Source organism: Diorhabda carinulata, chromosome 12 (assembly GCF_026250575.1).
Source record: "Diorhabda carinulata isolate Delta chromosome 12, icDioCari1.1, whole genome shotgun sequence".
In the NCBI taxonomy this organism is placed as follows: Eukaryota; Metazoa; Arthropoda; class Insecta; order Coleoptera; family Chrysomelidae; genus Diorhabda; species Diorhabda carinulata.
Window position 1 is genome coordinate 9,942,807 of NC_079471.1, and position 15,551 is coordinate 9,958,357.

At 32.0% G+C, this 15,551-nt stretch overlaps 1 protein-coding gene across 2 annotated transcripts in view; it reads left to right on the forward strand.

Annotated features, from left to right (window-relative positions):
• The window catches only part of LOC130899904 (serine/threonine-protein kinase SIK2-like), a 142,948-nt gene that overhangs the window by 34,749 nt on the left and 92,648 nt on the right, over window positions 1-15,551 (forward strand). The window contains exon 1 of one of the 2 annotated variants that reach the window (XM_057810082.1): window positions 900-912. The exons of the other annotated variant lie outside the window; for it this stretch is intronic. The gene's annotated coding sequence lies outside the window, so the exon portion shown is untranslated. Of the gene's footprint in view, window positions 1-899; window positions 913-15,551 lie in introns of those variants that run through there. 2 annotated transcript variants of the gene reach the window in all.

The window sequence follows — 15,551 nt, forward strand, 5'->3', positions numbered from 1 at the left end:
TGAATGCTTGTAAATAACTCACAATAACAAAAGTACCAATATGAAGCAATAATAATCCTTCTGGTATACGCAAATTCGAAACGAAGAAACACGCACCAGGCAGATCTATCGATGATAACGTTCTCTATCCTTGAAACGAGCGACAAGGAACGTCAATGTACCATTGAAGAATTACTTGAGGCAGGTGACTTTCGCCCACTGCCAACAACAGTAAGAAGTCTCCTTGCTAAGTATGATAATTATATACTAATCACAAATCAAAATCTTAATCGTGTACTGGCCATCGAGCAATGACCGAAAAGAGAATTAAGGAGACGTATTGTTTAAGGAGCAGCTACCATAATTGGTGGAGGTATACAATCACAAGTAAACGGTATACCCCACATAGGCAAGTTTCTTGGATGGCCACGAGAATCTCCTTACGAATACTCTTTTCACTGACACAGTGGTCTTGAGCAACAAGAGATGGGATCTAGAAAAATGGTAGAGGAATTCATTCGCGATTATTCATGTTATAATGCTCGCGATACATCCAAACTCATTCAACTTTGTCACATTCACCATGTATTACAAGCAAATTTACATAATCTTCGTTATTAAATTGAGAAGGAGCCATTTTAACGATTTACTAAAGTATCAACAATTGACTAATGACAGTTAAATAAGTGTCATTTATTACAAAGCCTACAAAAAATAAATAATAATTTAAAATCTCAAATATCTCGGAATCGACTAAAAATTGGAATGGGATTAATAAATACAATTTGATTTGTTTTTTTTTCAGTCCTTGACAAGCTAAAGAAAAATACGTTTTTATTTCTCAGTGCTTGTAACAACGGGTCAAAATAAAATTTAGACCACACCACCTGCATCTCTAAAAATTTACAGAAAACATTAAATATCTGTATAACGGTAAGGTTTAGACATAGGAAAGTAAGTATATACATGAATTTGCCTTATGTTTTACCCCTGAATGCAATAAAATAGAAAAAAAACCGGGTGGTTCTATTAAAAAAATAAAGAAATTTGATATTTTTGATATTAAACTTTTTATACACACCCTGTATAAAATGAAAAATTTTCCAACATAGATTCAAATACGTCTGACTTTGCTAAAAGCAAATGAATAGAAACCAATTTCATATCTTTAAGGGTATCCTCGTAAAAAAAATTATATGCAACGGTCAAATTTTTTACAAAAAAATTAATAACCCAAAAAGTATGCATTTTTCGAAAAAAGTTTCTAGACAAAATTATACTAAAATTTTACTTAGATTTCAAAATGTATTGATATACAGAGTGTTCCATTTAAAATAACAAAGTAGAACTGGAAGTCGGCCATCTTTGAAAATATTTTAGTTGAAAAGATCGTATCCGTAAGTATTTTACTATACACAGATAGTTTTAACTCGTCGTGGGACACCCTGTATATAATAATTCACATTAAAACAATCAAGCTCGATTCGTTTATCATGAGTATAATAGATAATGATAATAATGACATAGACAGACATTGTGGCACCCGCGATTTTTCAACTGTTTGTTTTTAATTTTTGTACAGATTCTGAACTTGTCAATTGTCAGATTTTGCTTAACAGATTATTTTATGAGATATACTACATTTAGTCAAAACTATTACTATTACTATTAAAAAAACATAGATTAAGAATTTATTACAAAATTCACATCAATAATTTATCCTAAATTTGTTCATTGTTTGAAAATCAGCCAAAATGAATAGTTAATGGTAGACGGCTGAGATATTATTGATCAGTTATATTTCTGGTTTTCTTGTACTAAGCTATCCAGATGAAATGTTTCTAAATTTTTGATATGCTAGGAACATTTGATGTGCAAGTTGTTCTCTACATGTTAACTTGATATTGTTATTATATGATCCAGTAATTATTTTTATTTACTACCGAAGAGAATATACAAGTAAATGTGTGATAAACTACAATATATTAAAGAAATGTTCAAAAATAAAAAAATTAAGAAATTTTTACCAAGACTAACCAACGGGCCCAATTAATCATCAAACTTAAAATACTTCGAAGGAGTCCTTAATGGACAAGAAGAAGAACCAGAATAGGAAAAAGATTAGAAAATGTGGGTCTCGTGGAGGTACCAACAGGTGAAGACATACCTCAAAACAGAACTTAGAATGTAGAAGAAAATTTGATTCCAGGAGTAATCATTAAATGCCGAGGATACGAAAAAAATATGGAGAATAGTGTTTGAAAGAAATGAGAGGTGCCAGAGATGTTCAGATGAACGAGTACCAAGAAAAACTAATGGGTGGATACCAAGGAAGTTCCAAGAAACTAAGGAGACCAACGGATCAGATATTTATACTTAAAACGATAATGGATAAATAATATTAGCGATATCTACACTTGCATATTATATCCATAGATTTTTAGCCAGCAAATAAAATACAAATAAAATTTGACATTAGACAATTCACACTGTAGACTAATGAGCGACGGAACTGTATCAGAGAAATTTAGGGGTCAAAAGGATTAAAACAATAAGATCCAATATCGACAGTGGCACCCTATTTAGTGTTTTCAAAAAATGTAAATACTACATACTTAGATATTGATAACAGGGGTTTACCACCAAAAGCAGAAATAATGGCATATAAAGATGATTTAGTTTTGATAACCAAAACAAAGACCAAAATGGAAAGAGCTTTCATGGAAACTAGAAGAGGCTGCAAAAAATTTTGGATTGAGAGTAAACCAATAGAAAACAAGTATATGCTGCCACAATCGAATTTTCATAAAGACTTAAAGAAAAGTCGAAACGTCAAAATTTATCTTTCTTTTCAAAACTATCAAAAAAGACTAATTAGTCTTGAAACAGAAGAGACCTAAAATCAAGAACATTTAGATGCATTAATATATCAAAAGGTCTAAGAAATAAGAAATTTATATATATATATATATATATATATATATATATATATCCCCAATCAGAAAATCCAAGAGAATTAACTCGTAGACAACGTACAACCTCACTATATAACTGAACGACGGTGGTAACTGACGGTGCAGTTGCCAAGCAACGCTGACGTCATGACGCCCACTGTCGTCCCCGACCGGCGTCGTAGTCACGGCGGTGGCGTCAGGGGCAGTCAAGTTGAAGGTAGTGTTAACGAACTCGGGATGCGAGGGTACGATGTATTTAATTTAATATCCGTTCAGAGTTCAAAGTTGATAGAATTCTTTTAAGAAACGTTTCCTTTTTGAGGTATGTGGATCAAGAGTTCAAAAGTTTTGTTTTGTATTTTCTTACATGGGGAATTTGAAAAAAAAAATATGTAAAATTCGCGGAACATACTCGTATTATTTCTCCACCAAATTGAAGCTGAAAAATGAATGATTTGTATTTATTATGATATGAGAGCAAAAATATACGAGGATATATTGAAAAATTTTTAGAACCAAACAAAACTTCAATGTCGAAATATTTTATTACTCGACATATTCTCCTCTTAATCGGATAAATTTATTACAGCGAACCTGCAACGTCTCTACACCTTTAAAAAAATGTTTCGCCTTGCTCTGCAAACCAGATCTCCACAGCTTTTATTACCTCCTCGTTGGAAAAAAATGTACGACCTTTTAACTTTTTTTCAATTGAGGAAAGAGATGATAGTCGGACGGAGCCAATTTTGGTGAATAAGAGGGGTGTTCTAGTAATTCAAAACATAAATCACGAATGTTTTGCATGGCAATATGAGATTTCTTTGCAAGAGCGTTGTTCTGCAAAAACAAAACACATTTGAATAGCTTTCCGCGTCTTTTCTCTTTAATTTTTTCCCGTAGAGTGGTCAGTAATGTTGAATCAATCATGATTACTCCTTGGTAATCCCAAAAAACTGAAGCATGAACTTTTCCAGGAGATTTTTGGACACGAAACTTCTTAGGTCTCGGAGAACCAAATTGCCACCATTCCATCGATTGTTGCTTTGTTTCTGGAGCAATTTTTTTCATATCCAAATTGATGTGAACTATATGATGAACACGTTCGTATGAAATATTCAGTGCTTCAGATATCCGTTTTAGCCCAATTCGACGGTCTGATAAAATCATGTCATGAACTGCATCGATATCTTCGGGGACTGACACAGAAACTGGCCTTCCCGATCGCTCATCATTTTCAAAAATTCAAAAAATTTCAAAAATTTACCTCTTTTGAAGCTTGCAGTCCAATTTTTCACGGTCGCATACGAAGGACATTGATCACCAAGGGTATTGAGTATATCTTCGTAAATCTGCTTACCTTTTAACCCTTTTAAATACAGGTACTTGATGATGGATGGATACTCCAATTTTTCCATTTTCACAATTTCGGTGGACATCTTTTATCTTTTGATTTATTGCCTAACTCTGGTTTACTTTTTTGACGGCACACTTTACACTGACACTTCTAATAAGTTATTGTTCTATTGGTCTATGTTAACTAGATATCAATACATCCTCGTATTATTAGTCTCCTAAAATTCCAGTTGAAACATTTATTTTTTGTGGATATTGAGTCTTCAGGTCTTCATTGCCTACGACCATTATATTATAGAGGAAAGATTGTGTTCACGAAATATTGAAAAACTTAGATTCACATCCTTTGAATAATTTTCGTTGATATTTTCATATTCCAGTAAGATATTTTCGGAATTGTAGTTTAAATTACCGTTAAGTAATTCAAAATATTCCGATGACAACTCCCCGCTCTTTTTCTGATACTGATCGATTCTTATAAGTAGTTTACTCAAAGGGTACATCAGAAATCAATGAAACTTGAATTTATTATAATTTTTCGAGACATTCTATTCAAATTTATACTACTAGTAGATAACTTATCAATATAACAAACGATTCCCTCTACAAATAGATAGACTCATGATCCTGTGAGTGATTGATGACTCCATGAGGATAAAAAAGAATTATGTATGTCATCATTTTACGTTTGATATCGAGAAAAATTTTTAAGTTATATCTTTGTTAGGTATTACGGCTTTTTCCACGATGTTTCTGAATCTCCCTATAACGTTGTAAAAAAGTGCTAACATTCAGATGTTAGGTCCAGTTGCACAACTCCGTTCTCACCTACAAAATGAGATAAAAGCCAGAGCTCGAAATATAATTTTTCGCAAAAACTTGAAATAAATGAGACTGACATGTGGGCTGAAGTTTGCAATGTTGATCAAGTATAAGGGTAGTGGTATTTGTTACGAGGGCTGCTACTTAAGTTTTGAGATATGGTAACCCTAATGTGAATATGTGAAATCTGGCATTTTTAAAAGCGAGGGTTATTTGATTGTTTGAAGATACAAAAAAATTCATCTTGAAAGAAATTATGAAAAAATTTAATCGCGGTATTTCAAAAGGCGACGAATCATGCAAATGAACCTGAAACTAAACAGCAATCGACTGTATGGATTTTCAAGACGAGCCAAATCCAATAAAAGTTGTTCTACACATGTCACCACCGTTCAATTAAAACAACTCAATTCTGAATGTCACATCAGTATTTGTATACCAGAAGTGTTCGAAATAATCAGGGAAACCACTTTCAGGAGAAAAATCATTCTCTACCTCGACAATGAGCACATCAGCTCAAACAAAAACGTTTTTGAACAATCAGAATGAAAAAAATGCTTCGACAATTGGTTTAAACATATCCAAAAGTGTATTGATCTTAATGGAGAATGTTTTGTAAAACAATAAAACCATTTCTTATTATAAATACTTGTTTTTAATTATCTATCTCAAAACAAAACAAAAATATATGAAATAGGCAACACAAAAGGAATAGTAATATATAAAAAAAACGGAGAAACAAGAAATATTAAGTTCCCTTAATGGAAAAACAGTACAAATGAAGGGGAATAAACCAAAGTCAAGTACTGCAACGAAAAATTGGAAAAAAGCCTGCCCTGGCTCGCTAGTGAACAGAAGTGTGTTAGATCGGTCTACATAAAACCCAAGAAAAACTAGTGAAAAGTGAAAAATAAATTATAAAAATAGTGTACAACCTTTGAGGATTGATACATCATAACAGTAAGTCAGTTTTAAGTAGTTATTTATCAGTGGATTGACCGATAAAATAATAAAAGTAAAGTAAATTTCAAAGAAAAAATAACAGCAGCTAACAGGGCATATTACGCTAACAAAAAACTACTGCAAAACAAAATACTAGGAAAAAGTACAAAAATGGGAATATATAAAACAGTTATTAGACCGGTCATGATGTATGCTGCAGAAACTATGACTATGACAAAAAAGCAAGAAGAAGACTTAAGAATTGTTGAGAGAAAAATATTAAGAACAATATTAGGACCAGTAAAACTAACAGAAAATGAGTACCGAAGAAGAATGAACCATGAAATAGCACAAGAAATTAAAGAGGACATAATAAGAAAAATTAAACAACAAAGAGCAAGATGGCTGGGACATGTATGGAGAGTAGGAGAGGAAACAGTAGCGTACTCAATATTAGATTGGACCCCTGGAAGTGCTAGAAGAAGAGGAAGACCAAGGTCTACATGGTGGCAAGAGGTAAAAGACGACCTTAAGAGAATTGGGATGTGGAACTGGCAAGAAAAAACGAAAGATAGACGAGCCTGGCAGGATATGTGCCACAAGATATAAACAGAAGAGAATGGGAACTGATCTACCCAGAAACAAAGAAAAAAAAAGATCTAGAAAGCTCGTAAGAGCGGCGTTACCCCATCTGGGGTGTTTAGCCACCATATAATAATGGAAAAACAGTACAAATGAAGGGGAATAAACCAAAGTCAAGTACTGCAACGAAAAATTGGAAAATATACAAATAAATACAACGCATGGACTAATTCAAATATTAGTATGATGAATAACAAAAAGTGTATGTATTTTGGAACAAAAATGCGAAAAAAAACAAACGTCATCTTTCTACAAATGATTAAATGTACCTTTCTGAATATTTAATTTCATTATATTAAAGATACCTACATTACAAATTTACTTCAAAATAGCTAACTAGTAGAAATTTAACTTAATTTTTTGAAAAATGGTTAATACCTTTTATAAATAAAAAATCAGAAACTAATTTTACCATAGGTTTCAGCTAGATTCGACCATTATTAAAAAAGGTTTCAATTTCATTTCAAAAACAATTTTCAAACTTCTTTTATGAGATGGTTTTTTACACTTATACTCTTTAGGATCAATTATAAAATGCAAGACCTGCAACACTGTTACGGTGAAACCAAGACCAGAATATGCAAGACAAAGATCAAGATCACATATAATGCTGCAAGACTAAGACCATTACTAAGTCGGTCTTGGCCTTGCCTTTGCTCATAAATACTTCCACAGGAAAATGCGAACCCTTGAGTCGTAAACTAAGTTACTACATGTTTTCTTGTATCAACATCTTGATACCATTAGAAACATAATTTCTGAAAGCATCTAACAAAAAAACTTGTAAAGACTCAAAACAATATCTCTCAAATTAAAAGTCTAACATTTTCTATCATTTATTGAAATACAGGTCAAGTCTTCATTCAATTTTTTTTGTCGTCAAGTTTTTTGTGTCTATTGTTGAAATTTGGTGCTATGGAGTTACGAGGTTTGCGACTTAAGCCGACAATATATGTTTTGAACCATCTATTCATTTTCTATTCAAAAAAGTTATTATTTCAACTCTATTGCAGAATTTCGCTATACTATACTAAGATTATTAGTGGGTATGCATCAAAAATATATTAAAGTTTTCGTGGCAACATTTATTTAAAAGGCCTTAGTAAATAGCTTTGTTATTAATATTATAATCTTATTTTGTCAACGTCAATTCTGATAAAATAATTAGATTAAAGGAGATGCGTGAAATAACAGTTTTACAAATGATTGTGTACGGAGATGAAACTCGAATACAACAGGAAGTAACTCACTTCTATAATGAGAAATTTCCTGATTTACTGTCTATTTTCCACGGAATAATTTGTAAAGTAGAGAAACAATATCTGGTTATTAAAGGTTATTAAAGGCAGATAAAAAAGCAGCTGCTAATGCACCGGGCGATTAAGTCAAAGTAGATGTTATGTTTGAATTCCCGCATACATCGAGTAGGTAGGCATCAACAAAATAAAATACCTAAACAGGAGCTCTTGGTGGGAAATTTTGAAAGTAGAATTAATTTTTGTGAACGAATACTAGATATGTTCAATAACAATAACATTCAATTAGGAAACGTTGATTTCAGATGAGGGCATTTAACTGTCATGTTGATCAGCAAAATTGCCGCTACTGGACAACGGAAAATCCTCACGGGATACGAGAACAACCAAGAGCGTCGCTAGCTTATGACTAAGGGGGGGCAATGGGGCAATATTATGGAGGATAAAAAACAGTCGATAGCATGAAGCGTTACACTTTAGAAGTCTTTGCTTCGATGATTGTAATAAGATAATAATAATTCTAATATCAATGTATAAAACTTTCAAACACAGTAATAATTATTTATTTTAACAAAAATAATATTTAATTTAAATATAACCTGCGGAGATTTTTTTCAAAACCACTTTATCATTAATATCATTCAGGTTTTTATTTATTATAGCTCTGTGTACACTCATCATGGCCAGACCATTAAGGCGATCTTCTGCCATGATGCTTCTTAACTTTGTCTTCTGAGGCTGCTAAAAGATCGCTCTACTGTACAGGTCGTGCATGGTAAAACGATCAAAATTTTCAATATTTCTTCCATTACGGAAAAGAAGGAATTCGTTTCTGTTAGGACATCAATAACAATTAGATTTATTGGATTAAGCCTATCGTGCCACAATTGCAGCCAAAGCTCGATTTAATTCATTCATAATTGAATCCAAGTATGGTATTACTAAAAACCTGGTGGATGATTACTTCTATGACGTTGTTTCCCCTTAATACGCGGCATCGATGTAATGTTCTCCTCCAGTCTGACTCTGCAACAAAGCAGCTTCATTTATAATTTCGTCTGTCTCTTTTTTCGGATTTTCACTGTGGTTTTTAATTAAAAGTAAACGTGCTCCGAGGCTTTGACCACGTACAAACCTACAGATTCTGAATATTTCAATACTTTCTACAACATACAGTAAACCTTAATTTGTCATTCGATGCGGAATTTATTTATAAGTAGGGAAGTCAATTGTTCGCACGGCCTTAGGACTTTGGTCGCTTTGCGGCTAGCTACATTTGATCTCTAGGGGGAAGGGCAATTGCCCCCCTGCCCCCCCTTGGCGACGCCCTTAAGAAGAACACATGCAATACCCTAAAAAGGTCAATATTACTGCTTTCCTCTCCAATGGGTAAATTTGGAACTACTTCAAAAAAATGTCAACCACTTTTGGCAAATTTTAGTGCTGATCCAGAAAACTCTTCAGTTCCAGTGAATACGATAAGATTTCAGCAAGATGGAGCACTTTACTATCGCAATTTTCAGCAGTACTTCATTAAAATTTTTCTCAATCGGTGGATAGACAGACAAAGGATCGATAAATTGGTTAGTCTTACATTATTATTTTTTCTATGAGGATATGTTAAGGGCATTCTACACAAAACTTTTGGATTTAAGTGACTTAAAAGAATCAATAACGTTTGCGATTAGGTTGATTACGCCTGATGTGTTGAATAAGGTTATCAGAAAGTTCCATTTAAGATTAGAAGCTTGTCAAAACGTTCGCGGTTAACTTTTTAATCCACATCAATCACCTTAATAGTTCTTTAAAGTGCTTTATATTTTATTACATTTTTGCTTGTTTCTAGCGAATTTCTGTCATCATATGATCATTCCTTCTCCTGCAATAAACTATATATAAAACTATATATGTATACAACGAATACCTTAGAAATATTAAAAATTTGAAATGGAACAATCTCAATTGTGAAGAGAGACGTACTTACTTTAGAGAGTACATTCATTCGCTTAGCTACTCCCCTGTCTACAGTATTGAATGAACTACGAAACTGTATATGACAATAACACGACACATTAATTTACATGGAATTGTACTTATGATGTATGTGTATAATATTAGCCAATATATATGTATCAATTTTCGTGACATCATAAATAATATAGTTGAGTAATACAAAACAACCCTCATCACAGCGGCGTATCATTATCAATTACTTATTTATTACTATGAACTCTAACCTCAATAAGTTTATCATTACTATAAATTGTCTGTATTTCATATTTCTGTCAGTTTTATAGATTGTCAACTTTTACCTCATTAAGGTATCGTCATCAATTATTTATTATTTAATTATTATTAATGTGACTATAATGAATCATAAATATATTTATCTAATATTATTATTATTATTGTATAAGTTGAGAACTAATATATAAAGAAGCCTCTAAAACTAATATTTGGTTCATTTAATTTAATATTCGTCTAGTACGCCAGTCGGATTAGTGTAACCAATTCTAACTTTAAATTATTAAATCCTCAGTTTGCTGAGTAAATTGTTTTTTCAAAGTTGGTGAATTGAGTTATTTAATTATATCACTGAAAACCCATAAAATTGAGTTAGAAAGACAGGTCCCAATCGATCTATCAGAAAGTGGTTACATAATTTTGGCCAATGTATGATAAATATTTTCCGTATGCAATGGAATGTACTGCATTGGGAGTCGCAATCACTTTGAACCAAAAGCGCTTCCGAACAAACATTTTGTAGGACTTATTAACAACAGATCTGGGAAAAATGTCTTGTTTCTTTGTTAGGCCGACAACAGAAAACCCTCGTATATTAGGATATTTATATAAGAATCGTTGACTCAAAAAATACATATGAAATAGCTATTAGTTGTATCTGTTAAGCTAATGGATAAAACGTGTATCAATATGAAACTATCAAGGAATCATTTCACGAGTAAATTTCAGTCCATCGATTTCAGGAAAATTTTATCAGTTAAAGCTGTTAGAGTAGATATAGTGGACCATTCCAAAAGTTTTCTATCTATCGATTTTATTATTATGCAACTGTGACTTTTCTAGAAAACATATTGGTTTGTACTACACCGTCTGAAGTCCGTAACGAATTCATTATATTAATATGATTTCGATAAAACATTTATGTATCACTGATATTGTGTGTATTCTAATTAAATTTCTAATAAATTGTATTTTCAAAAGAGCGTAACTTTAATTAAATAAATATTTATTATTAACGAATTATAAATATCACAACCATCCTATTCTCAATTTTATTCAGAAGGAGCTACTCACTTGCAGAAACAAGATAGAAAGAGAAATGCTTTATTGTCAAAAAATTGTTACATTTTTTTGACAAATACTTGTAAAAACTAAAAATCAAACATAAAAATAACTAAATAAAGATACAAATAAAATAAAATTTCAATATACAGAAGAAAACCGCAATGAAAAACAAAATTATATGTAATACTAGTAGGTAATAATTAGTATATAAGTCCATAGCAAAATTAAACCAGTATGCAGCATTCCCGGAATTAAATATTATTATTAGAATAGAAGTCTTTTACAGAGTAGAAGGCACTTTCCAGTAAATATGCCTTCAAATTATTGCGGAATGCGGGAAAAGATGATATCGATTTGATTTCAAATGGCAAGTGATTGTGCATTTTTTTGCATTGTAAAATATTGAACCCTTAACTAATTCTGAACGTAGAGTAGGTAGGTAAAGTTCGTGCTCCGCGTTTATAAATGGATAGCCGTGCAATAACATAAATGTTAATTTCATTTGCTTCGAATCCCACACCGGAATAGAGGGAAATGAAAGTTAGATGGATTAGCAAAGAATACATACAACAAAGAGCAATCAATAAAGAGTAACTATATAGTACATACCGATTTCGAAGCATTTTTCAAGAAGAAAACTCAGAAAAATGGCGAGAAATAGCAATGCACAACAAACACCAACCTTTAAAATCCGTCAAAATGTATTACGACTATAAGTGAACAAGTGATTCTTTTCCGTCTAAAAATCGCACATACTTGTATTACACATGACTACTTACTAGCGGGAAATCACAAACGAATGTGCTGAATGTGCAATGTTGATATAAATGTGAAACATCTCTTAATTGTTAACTAAGTTGGAATTTGTGGAACCCTAACCTATCTAAGTTATCAAAACGCGCGTCAGACAGTGTAATCGTATTGGTGTAAATAGTGTATTCAGTATATCTTAATTGACTGTGTAAAATATGACAAGAAACGAAAAATGAATCAACGACCACTTTCACAGGAGAAGCTACTTCAAGAAGACCCAAAGAAACTTATGAACTACCTGAAAGACTGCGAACTAATTAATAAAATTTAGATTGTAACCCCGTATTAAACCTCAATTACTCGCCAATAACCCTGCGTGGTTGATGCCATGTGGGAAATAGACTTTTTAATATACAAACTAGCCAAGTTATGTAACTTTTTCCATAGATTCGTTTTTTATCGATTTATTCCGAAAACCACTTTTCAGCACAAGCTGAACTTATTGGATTGTGTGAATGAAAAAGTTTTTACTCGAGTTTTTTTATCAGGATAAATTTTTATTAACAGCTGTAAGTACCAGTGTTTACCGGAAACTAAGTGAATAACCTTGCTTGAAAATCAGTATAAAGCAGAACCATCAAGAATATATCCAATTATTGTTGGCTTTGCGATTACATTCGATAGAATGTTTACCAACATGCCTCATAGGAATTGCTTGCGATTGAGATTTTCAGAAATAAGTGAATATGTGAACAAATCGTCCAGAACAAAATATTAATTTCGCGTAGTTTTCTACGGTATAGCTGAAACTTTGAATGTAAGTATCTAGAAATAAGTATGAAAGCGCGAAATGAATTACTTATACCTATAGTTTTTTTAAGTTTATTTGCTTTTAATCGTACAAAGAAAAAGTTATACAATGCGGTCCATATGTATGGAATAAATTTTTGAAATGAGATTTTAGACCTTAGTTCAGTTTTTTCAAATTTGGTTCAATTATAACTGAGAAAATTAATTTTTAAGATATGAAATTTTGTTAATTTCTCCATCACAAAACTTAACGTAGAATGAAAATAATAATGTCGCATATATTTAGAATTACTTTTCAATGTACTTTACATTTAAATGAAATGTTCAAAATAACCACCATTAACTTCTCGACACAAACCGATGCGATTTTGGAATTCTTGTACAACATTTTGTATGACCTCAGGGATGCTCAACACGTTTAGCAGTCTACAGTTAGCAAAATTGTAAAAAAGTTTCGTGAAATTGAATTGAATTGAAAAACCAGGAAAAAATATGCAATTTACTGATTAAAAAAAGTTAGATGTACTTCTAGAGATTGAGGAAATCCGCTTAAGACAACTCTCTATTTTGAGAGTTTCGCATGAAGAAATATACCATCCTCACAAAGTTGAGTGGGTTCAGGAGTTAAAGGAAAATGACCTTCATAAAAAGCAAGAATTATGTGAATTGATGATGGACAGAATGAACTCCGCTTTGCAGATCATAAACAAAATAGTTTTTTTTTCTGATGAAGCGACGTTTCATTTAAACGGAACGGTTAAGAAACAGAACTGTATATATTGTAGCAGAGAAAATCCTCATTGGATTGTTGAGGTTCACAATCAATATCCTAAAAAGTGAACATTAACAATAAAATTATTAGCTTTTATTTTTTTGTGGGCACAGTAAATGATAATGTTTATCTAGATTTCTTGATTAACTTCTTTGTGCCTAAATTACAAAGACTTTTTCGTCCAAATCATCCAAATGAGATAGATCGATCTATTTACTACCAACAAGACGGAGCTCTACCGCATTTTGAACATACAGTTAGAAATTATTTCAACGAGAGTTTTCCCATTAAGTGGATTGGCAGATGTAGAACGATCGAATGGCTGTTTATTTAGAATCAAATATAAAGTATCTTTTAATATAGACCAGAAAATATTGCTGATTTGAAAGTAAGGATAACGGAAGAAAGTAACAAAATAACCCCTCAGGTCATACAAAATGTTGTACAAGAATTCCAAAATCCTTGGCTCTTGTCAAGAATTGAATGGTGGGCATTTTGAACTCGAACATTAAATTAAATTTTAGAGTACATCGAAAAATACATTCTAAATATTATGCGACATTCTTATCTTCATTCTACGTAATGTTTTGTGATAGAGACATTATCAAAATTTTACGTTAAAAAATTATCTTTCTCTGTTATGATTGCACCAAGTTTAAAAAAATTTATATCGCCCAACAGAAATTTTCGAGAAGGTGCTTATAATTCAAAAGGGGTGCTGAAGGGATTTTCATATTGTAAATTGTTAATTTAAGAATAAAAATCGACTTGATTCAGGTGCGTTGTCCTGATGGATACTTCTCTGCAATTGTTCCTTTTACATTATCAAGCAGTGATTCGTACTACTTTTCTATTATTTCATATTCTTTTAAAGAAAGTCGATGAACAATCCCATGACTACTCCAAAAATAGTCGCTATTACTTCTTCCGCCGAGGCAGCTCATCACAATCCACTGTTTTGAATGTTTTTCTATTTCAGGAGTGTGGGATTTCATCTACAGTTATGAATTTATCCAAAAATTCCGGCTCATTCTACTTAAAGAGTCAATAAGATCTGTTCATTTGAATGGTCTTTTGGTATAAAGGGGGCAAACGCTTCAGTATGTGGCAAATGCGTTTTTTTGTTATGATGATAGCCCTTTCAGTGTCTCAAACATTAATCAAAAGGTCTTCCATTACCATTTAGTGACATTTTTCGATGATATCGCTGATTGTCGTAGTTTTTCACTATCCCAAACACTCGTCGTAAATCAAGTTGATACGGCTACGTTTTAATTTAGATGCTTAAAATTTTCCTGTCGTGAATGATCGTGTAGAGTCTCCGCTCCCAATAAATGTTTAATAACAGCTCGATAATCAGTTTTTCCATTACGATTGTCAAATAGAAACTAATATTCCAAAATGGCTGAAATTTTAATGGGAATCTTGCAACGCGTGCGCGAATATATATTCTCAACTTATATTGAAGTCGTCTGAAAGGAGAAAACCACATTATACTGAAAATGAAACAATTTGGTTATAATACTGACGAAAATATTAATAAAATTAGAGACTCAAACATACCAAACATTATATTCAAATAAATTATTAACAGCATGCGTATTGGAAATACATCCTCATCAGTTATAGGAATTAACTCGTCTGGACCTTCACTTGTATTTCTAATTGTTCTTTTGTTAATTGCATCTTTAAATAAATTATTTTCGCTCTGTACTTATCAAAAATCTTTCTATCCGAATAACTCTCGACCATTGATAAATTTTATAACAATTTTCTCAAGCTTGTTGCTTACAGGCAACAGTTCCCAAGCAACAAGTTTTCGAAATCTGTTATAAAATTTTTTCGAACAATTATCAATGTCCTTGGTTTATCACTTCTGAGAAGTTATGATATCTTCAAGTTGAAATCAGAAACGTTTCAAACATCCCTCTCATATGGGAGAAAACGATGGTATCTGTA